Raw genomic sequence first — 9,950 nt, forward strand, 5'->3', positions numbered from 1 at the left:
TCCTTTCCTTTATGTTGCATGTATATCGCCTCTTATAATTGTTCTTACAATTTGTTTTGCTTTTCAGGCGGCACTAACCGTGGAGAACCTTCATCGTTAGCTCGAGTGGGAGGCTAAGCATTTTCAGACTTGCCTAGCCTAGGAGGCAGGTAAAGTCGAGGATGGTAGTGCCAAAGGTTCGGAGAACGCTACTATTAAAGTCCCTGATGAGGATGTTTTGGAGTGAGGTGATGTTGAGGGGGTCGCTTTTGGCGAGGGCCGAGCTAATGAGGTGGCCCCTGGTGAGGGTGCCACCGGCGAGGTGACCCCTAGCTAGGGTGCCACTGGTGAGAGGGGGTTCAAGCAACGATGACCATCCCACTGGCCCCGCATAGGCTATCATCATTATTTTTTCTTCATTTTTGTTTTACTTTATGTTATCCCAAAAATTGGCATATCTAATGTGGTACTAATCTTGAGCACGTGGGATTAAGCTTGGACACATGGAGTAAACTGGGCAGACCCCCCCGACAAGCTGATCGGTGTATACCTCAGGGTATACGACAAGTTACTACTCGGCAGGACAACTAGAAAACCTGTTGGTCAATATGACAGACAGATAAACCTGGTCAGCTGAAAGCAGTTACACTCACCGTTAACAGTCCGTAGGAATCGTCCAACCACCCCCAAAGAGCACCTAACAACCCCAAAAACTTGTTCAAGGCTCCTAAAGAATAGGACAGCAACCACTTGTGAGAATGTAGGGATATTTCCCCATCAGTTATGCTCAGGCGCAACCCTTGGGCGAGAGGGATAGTATAAATACAAAATCTCCACCACAGTGGAGGGGGTTCACGAAAATAGCCTACCGACTAGCACCGGAAACATACCGAGCAGCCTGGCTTGATACTTAGCAGTGATTCTGCTATTCTATATTGTCTTTTACACCTAGAAATCTACCTGTATTCACTAGTTATCTTGTGTGAACCTTTAAGATCAATACAAATCTAAGAGGAATTAGGTCATTACCATTTCTTGGGGCCGAACCTCTATAATTTTGGTGTTCTTTATTATTTATTTCTCATCATTGCTAGGTCCTTGGTTCATTTATTGTTTATTGATTGTCTAATTGAAAGTTCTATAATTAATTATTTTGACTCCGCGTTAGTTGGCTAAATAACCAGTCAACACTTTACAATGAGCTTTGCTCCTGTCTATATGAACATTGGCCTTACTTCTCTATATAAACATTGGCCTTACTTTACATTGACCTAGGCCACTTTTTGATGTATATTGATGACGAGTCTGCTTACTTTTCGTATCCATGTTTGATGTTGATTTGTAAGAGTTTCTTAATTTTGCTTTTTTGTTTTTGTCAGCTTGCATACCCCATTATGTATGTGCCTTGCACGTACTTGTTAGGATTAATGCCCTAAAAGCATATAAATACATTTGATTGGTTTTAAATAAAAGTACAATTTTACTATATTTGAATGTTATAATTATTGTTTGAATTAATTATATAATAATATCAAGAAAATACCATATTCATTCATGAGAATATGATCTTGTATTAGTACGAGAGAATTAAGATCATATATAATGAATAAAATAGTCAATAACATATTAAAGTAAGGAATCTTTAATTAATGGTTACTAGTACGGTTTGCTAAGCATACGAGATGCAAGTAATCTAGATTCAGATTACTGATGTGGATAGACATCTTGGTAAAGGTGTTGTATATAATAGAGATTATATATGACAGGACCGATGAAAATTAATTATCTTTATAAACTTGTCTTTTGTCATAAAGATTTACTTCTTGTCATAATAGATGATCATTTGTAGATCAGTATAAATCCTGAGTATTCATGAACTCTTGTGTTATGTTTATTGGATCTTTTGATTCACTCGTTAAGGTCTCTTAGAATAATGAGGCTAATGACTTTTGTTTTGGAGATTCAATATCATGGATGGCTGGGAACATGAATTATAATATTGGAATCCATGCTTTCCTAACGGTTCGAATATTGGTTCCCTTAAGGGTTGATTCTAGAACTGAATAGTTATTGAGCTCAAATCTATAATTATATTATAGATTAATTACTCACTAGTGAATTAATGGTACTTAAGGATCAAGAGGTCATTAGAAGGGTAAAACGATAATTTTGATCAGCTCTAATTAACGAACCAATAAATGGAGGACAAAACTACATATATTGATTATATTAATGGACTACTAGAGAAAACTCTGTAAATATAATTCTATAAATACTTAGAGTGAAATTTCATATTTATAGTGGAGTAATCATGGAATTAATAAATAAGAATATTATAATAAAGAGTTTAATTAATAATCTAGTTTATTGGAGCTTCGTATTATAGGTCCATGGTCCCCAGATCAACCTCTGTCCTACACTGTCAAGGGTAAGGATGTCAAAAGAAAGATTTGTTAAGAGAAATGACTAAATTGCAAAGGAATTAATTTTCCAGGGCAAGGAAATAATTATTTGATAATTATGGGTAATTGATTAATTGTGAATTAATTAATTAATTAACTATATAGGTTTTATTTTTGAAAAACTATAGGTTAAAATTAATATTAATCTTGCTTGAATTAATATAAAGAGAGAAAATAATAAATATCTTATTTATAATATCATATTTATTTATTTAATTTAAAACTGATATTTTAAGATAAAGTTAATTTTGAATTAACTGATATTTATGTTAGAATAAATATATCGTCTTAAAATTTGATTAAATAAACAAATGAGAAAATTAAGGCAACCCTAATAAGGGCGCCAGCATCAGGGTTTTTATCCCTGGGGTTTGAATTTTGAATTTCAAATAAATTTGTTTAGTCAGATTATTCTTTTTAAATATGATTTAAATAGATAATTAAATGAAAACATCTAATCAGATTTAATTTTAATTATATTTTAATTAAATAAAGATTATCTAATTAGATTAAATATCTTTATAAATCTGATATACGTGATTTTCAGATAATAATGGTTAATCACTCTCTCTCTCTCTCTAAAAAGTAATAGTTTTCTCTAAACCTGAAAACTATTCTAAACCTTCTCTCTCTCAAAAACTCTCTAGATCTCATGTGTTGAGTACATCTAGGGAGTCACATAAATCAACCTTTTGAATCCTACGTGCCCACACACGTCCTTGTGTGTTTGAGGATTGGTCTGGAAGATCAAGGTGTGAGATCTCAGAACACTAGATAGGAAGATCGTTGATTTATACAAAAAGACTCAAGGACACTTGATAGGCTACAAGAGGTAATCTCTAATCTATTCGTATGTGATTTAATATTTATATATGTATATGATTCTGGCTGGTATTAATATTTATTAAAATGGGTCCATATATTCCGCTGCGTACCTTTGATTTGATCATTTAATACCAACAATCGGTACCAGAGCAGTTTATACATATATATATATATTAAATACAGTGTGGGTTTCTTGCATTTGTTATATGTATGTTGATATGTATATTGAATGGATGGATATGTTTTTTGAATGTAAGGTTGAATGATGGATCGTTAATTATATGGTGCTATTGGGTTAGGAATTTTATTGTTTTTCTATATCTTGTGTAAGCCATAAAGGGCATAGGATTTTTTGTAATTTTATTTCTTGAATTTAAATTGAAAATTTTGTACACAAAGAAAAACAAGAGGAACCTGAGCCATGCACCTAAGAGGCACACGGCCCGAGCCTCTCCTCACCCTCGTGCACAGCTAGGCCCGAGCCTCCACCTGTTGTCGCGCATGCCAGTTACACCGTAGCCTTGGGACTCCCAACGTGCACCTAGCGCCCATGCGCGCGCTCACCCGCCTGCCTCCCTGTGCGCCAAGCCTGCCTGCCTGCTAGGCCTGTGCGCCAGGCCCCTGGCCGAGCCATTGCACGCCCAGCCGCCCATCCCTAGCCCTTGGCTCCTTGTGCTGCGGGACCTAGGGCATCATTTTGGTGCCCAAAACCCTAATTCCTAAGTTGTTATAAAATATCTTTTGTTTAATTAATTTTTAAATTATTTGAATTTAAAATTTTAATTATCTTGTTTTATTTTATTAGAATATAAAATATCTTTTAGTTGGTTAAGATATTTAATGTTTTAAGTTTAAATAATTATTTGAATTTGATTCTTTAATTATTTAAATTCAACTAAATTAAAAAGATGACAAAAATGATTATTTAATTAAAAGTTAGTTTTAATTAAATAAACTAATTAGAAAATTTGTTTCTAATTAATAAGTTGGGCAAAACAAAGTTCCTAAAGATTAGCAAGAAAGCCTAAAGGAGAGGAGGAGCATTTTCGGAGAGTCTTGAAAGCTGCATAGGCTTAGATCAAAGGGTTGTAAATCTTAGAAATACCCATTAGTACTCGGATCATCATGTAATATTTATTTTTTTATTGTATTTATTTAAATAAATGTTCATTGATGTTTGACTAATAACATGATCATGCATTAATCAATTACATGCCATTCATGAAACCCCACATAGTTTCTCATTAATCATGCATCTTTTAGAAACATGATTATCTAGGATTGTCCTATTTGTTTATATGAATTGTTTTTGGTAAAATCAATTGCATGTAAAGTACTATGTATGAAATTAGTTAAAACTTGGTAACTCACACCATATTAAAGGTAGTAGTTTTTTATAGGTCTTTAAGATAACCAACCTTATATAAAAAAGCGTTTTAGTAAAGTTAGATGAATGTAATGGGTAATTATTTAGATCACATTAATTATAGAAACAAGCTCTTTTATAATTATGATTTTTGTAATTAATTACATTCATAGGGTTATTAATAAACTAAAAATTAATTTGGAATTAATTGATTAATGTTATAAAACACATTTAATCTAAAATGGTAAGTGGAAAAAGGTGAACATCTCAATATGACCTATGGTCTCCATTATTAGTACAACACCGTGATATATGAATAGGGCCTTGAGGCGGCTTGTTTCCGTCCTCCTATGGAAGGTTTCTAGACATATCAATACCATGGTTGGCTTCTTACGAAGATAGGAGGAAGTGATGTATTTTAGGCTTGACCGACCCTAAGGCGGCACTCTCTAAGTTAAGTCATGAAATCTAAAATAATGGGTTACACTTACAAAGATGTAATTAAGCTTTTGCGGTGGATAATTGCATTTTGACAAAACCAACAGTACTTTATATTTAAAAGAGAAAATAAAGAGTTATTTTAAGTTTTAAATTATAAAGATAAGATTGTCTTATAAGCTATCTGAATTTAACTTGATCGACCCTAAGGCGGCACTTTATTTGTTGGGTAGTTTTATCGTGGAAAAGTAAATGTTAATTTATGTGTTTTAATTGTTGCATTCATGCATCATGTTTACTTTCCAAGACATTGATATTTTTTCAAATGATAATATTATTGTTTTTTATTTATTTTTGTAATGTCGAACAGTGGCAATCCAATAACGGCTCTCGTGAATCTTGAATAAACTGCTTATTTTGCTTGGTCGCCTGTAATGGCTAGCATAAAGGGCAAGTTCTTGTGTTTGCCCGAGTTCCTGCAATGGCTCTCATGTTTCTGCAACCAGACTTGAGAACTAGTCACAGCCCCTTAGGTTCTTTGTAAATGTCACTTTCTCTTGATCGGTTTGCCTAACTCAATATTGTCTTGAGGATTTAGAGAAATCAAGACTGTCTTGAGGATGTCTATTTTGACTCTCACTAATTGTGGCCTACGAGCCATTACAAAAAGGTCACCAAAAAGTGACACAAAAACCCAAAATAATTATATTAAGAGCGACAGCCTAAAGGCTGGTCTCTAATTACAAAAGCTGGGCATCGATCTTGTTGCATGACACCTTCTACCAAATAAGACTCCTCCCAGTTCGGACCTAGGACCCCGACAAATGGGTCTCTTGTATTGAGGAACACACGACAAAGAACGAGGTTACCAATGGAGAACTTACTGTCCTTGCCCCGGGCATTGAAGTAGCGAGCCACCTTCTGCTGGTAGGCTGCCACCCGCAAGTTAGCTTGCTCCTACTTTTCTTCAATAAGGTCTAGGGACTCGATAGGTAGTTCTTCGTTTTGTTCCTCATCATAGTTCAATCTTCTGTGTGATGGGAAGTCTACCTCGACGTGCAACCTAGCCTCACAGCCATAGGCGAGTGCGAAGGGTGTGTGGCTGGTGGAAGTTCTAGCTGTGGTTCTGTAGGACCATGGTATATTCGGGAGTTCATCTCATCATGCTCCTTTCACCTCTTTTGGGCACTTTTTAAAAGTGCCTTTAAGGGTCTTGTTGACAACCTCTACTTGTCCATTCGCCTGTGGGTGTGGCACCACTAAAATACTCTTCACAATTCCATGGCGAACACAAAAGCTTGTGAAGTGCTCACTGTCGAATTGAGTTCCATTATCAGACACAATCATGTACAACAACAACCTGTAGCAGCAAATTATATTCATCATGACAAACTTTAGCATTTTCTTGGAACTGATTGTCACCAATGGCTCCGCTTCGCACCATTTGGTGAAATAGTCCATGGCGACCACTACATATATTCGTCACGACAAACTTCAGCATTTTCTTGGAACTAATTGTCACCAATGGCTCCGCTTCGCACCATTTGGTGAAATAGTCCATGGCGACCACTGCATACTTCACTTTGCCCCTTCCTGTGGGGAGTTAGCCTATCAGATCAATCCCCCAAACTAATAAAGGCCATGGGCTCTACATCTGCTTCAATTCTTTCAGAGGGGCTCTTGGGATTTTTGTGAACCTTTGGCATTTGTTGCACTTCCTCACATACTCCATAGAGTTCTCGTTCATGGTGGGCTAGAAATAACCTTGTCAAAGTATCTTATTAGAGAGGCTCTGCCCCCCAGTGTGATCACAGCAAAATCCTTCATGGACTTCTTGCAACAAGGTTTGGGCCTCCTCAGTAACACATCTTAGGAGTGATATTGAATGTCCCCTTTGGTATAGGCGACGATCTTGTATGACGTAGTAGGGTGCTTGGTAAAGCATCTTCCTTGCCATGTTACGATATGATTGGAGGACACCTTCACTTAGACATTTGACTTAGGGGTCATCCTGTTAGGAACGAGCTTCCTAATACGCAGCAGAATGGTGGTGGGGTTGGCCCAGTGTACAAAAAAAAATTTGTAACATATTTAAACTACATTTAAATATGTGAATCCATTAATATACATACATTAATCATAAGCAAGTAAAGAATAGAAATCATACCTCTTGAAGCCTATCAAGTGTCGTTGATATCTTTTCATAATAAGAACGATCTTCCTATCCAAGTTGCCCCTAGGTACTCACACCAAGATCTTCCACAGCTTTCTCTACACCTCAAGAAGTGTGTGGGCACTTAGAGAATGAAGGATAGCTTATTTGTGATTCTTCTTGATGTACTCAACACATGAGATCAAGAGAATAGGCCTGAGAATCGGTTCTTTATTTTTCAGGGAGAGAAAACTATCGTTCTATTTTTCACAAAGCGAATAGACTTAGTTGTCTGAGTTATCTGTATATTTTTTTATTAGTCATACTTAAAAGAAAATATTCAAATTTTAAAAAATAAATCTGTAACCAACTTACAATTTACTTTTTTAATTAATTAATTATTTTATTAATGAAAATATCCAAAAAATAATTTTTGAATTATCCTTTACTTAAATAAATAAAAATGAATATCCTATCCCTGAAAAAAAAATAGCAGTACACACCACACACGGTCCATGGACTGTGTGTACACATGTATCACCCCTATTTTTAGGGATATTTGATTTTTCTATTTTTATTTAATTATTTATTCAAACTACTTTGTCAGATAAAAATCTAACAACCTAATAACTAATTCAAATTTAAATTAAATATCTTTTTAACTAATTCTCAAATATAATTAATTATTTGAATAAATATTAATCTTCTAAATTCAAATCCAATTTGAAATTATCAGATTATTATCTCCCACTCAAATAAAGATATTTAATTAATTCTACCAATTAATTAAATCCAATATTTTCGAAAATAAATATTTAATTTATTATAATTTCAAAAATTATAATTAATTAATTAAATTATTTAATATAATTTCAAAAATTATACAATAATTAAATATTAATTAATTTTGTTAATTACAACTAATTTGTAATTAATTAATTAATCACTATTATCATATAATTGCATATTTGGCCCGAAGAACAAATTTCTTCTTAAATATGTCTTTCAACTATTTTTCCCTTCATATCAACTCTTACCTTGAATAGTGTTGATAGAGCTGTTGTGGGGACCTATGGACCTATAATTCCAAGCTCTAATAAATTTGAGATTATTAATTAAACTCTTTAATTAAATAATATTAATTTATTAATCTCGTGATTATTCCACTATAAATATGAGACTGCACTCTTGTAATTATAGACATTTCATTTACTGAGTACTTTATAATTATAAAGCGTCCATTGATATAATCATTGCATACAAATTGACCCTATAATAATGGTTCATAATTAATCGGGAATAAAATTACCATTTTACCCTATTAATTATCTCTTGTTTCCTTAAGTACCATTGACTTTACTAGTGAAGGTTAATTCATAACTAAATTATGAATTTGAGCTCAATAACCTTTCAATCCCAAAAGTCAACCCTTAAGAGAACCATTATTCAATCTCTTGCGAGAAGGCATAGATTTCATATCTGTATACTATGTCCCCAGCCATCTACATTAATGAGTTCCCAAAACAAAAGTTTATAGCTTGATCATTGTGACAGACCCTAACGAGTGAATCAAATAACTCATATAACATAAACATGAGTTCATAGTAACTTTAAGATTAAGATCTATTTGTATATGATCATTAATTGATATATTTAATTAATACTTCGAAACGGTATTTAACTAAGTATTAATAAACATATCTGGTCCAGTTCTATATGTTCTCTAATATATAAAGCACCTCCACTAAAGTGTCCTACCACACTAGTGATCCGGATCTAGATCACATGTCTTCATAATACTAGTGGACCGTACTTGCAGTAATTAATCTAAAGATTCTATAACTTTATTTTACTATGAACTATTCAAGTTCATTTATCTTAAACACAATCCTCCCGTACCAATACGTGTTTGAGATCACATATATGAACTTAGGAATTTTTCTGATATTTACATAATGTTATCACAGAATAATATAGTCCATAAAATATATGCATAACAAATTCAATTTATTTATTTATTTCATAAAAAAAATGTCCACTACATATGCTTTCAGGGCACAATTCCCAACACATCCATGTTTCTTCTTCATCGATTAGCATTGAGGTGTTGTGGTTGCCACCGGTGGCATCGCTGGGATTGCAGTCGTCGATGGCACGGTCGCCAATGGCGTAGTTGCTGGTCTTGACAAGGAACTCGATTGGAACAATGTTAAGTGTCTCTACATCTCTTGCGCTCGCTGACTTTGCTAACACATTGGCATTGGAATTCTGCTCTCTAGAGACTTGATCAATCATGTAGCAGTCGAACTAGGCAAGCATGTCCTTGGCTTTGGCGAGGTAGGTGGTCATGCATAGTCCGAGGGCCTAGTACTCACCAAGGATTTGGTTGACCACCACTTGTGAGTCGCTTCTGATCGTTAGGCACTTAGTTTTCAATTATTTTGTCATGTGCAATCCCTCTAATAACACCTCATACTAGGCTTCATGGTTTGTCATAGCAAAACCGAACCTTAGCGTGCAATGGATACGATGGCCTTCCGGGGTTACTAAGATTAGAACTGACCTGGTGTTGTGTTTGTTTGAGGCACCATCCACGTAAACTTTCCAATAATCTTCCCTCGGTCACCAGTCATCATTCATCACCTCCAATCGCTGATTGCACTCAACAATGAAGTCAGCGAGGGCCTATCCCTTTATCATCGTTCTTGGCTGGTAAGCGATCTCAAAC

Source organism: Humulus lupulus, chromosome 2, assembly GCF_963169125.1.
Source record: "Humulus lupulus chromosome 2, drHumLupu1.1, whole genome shotgun sequence".
In the NCBI taxonomy this organism is placed as follows: domain Eukaryota; kingdom Viridiplantae; phylum Streptophyta; class Magnoliopsida; order Rosales; family Cannabaceae; genus Humulus; species Humulus lupulus.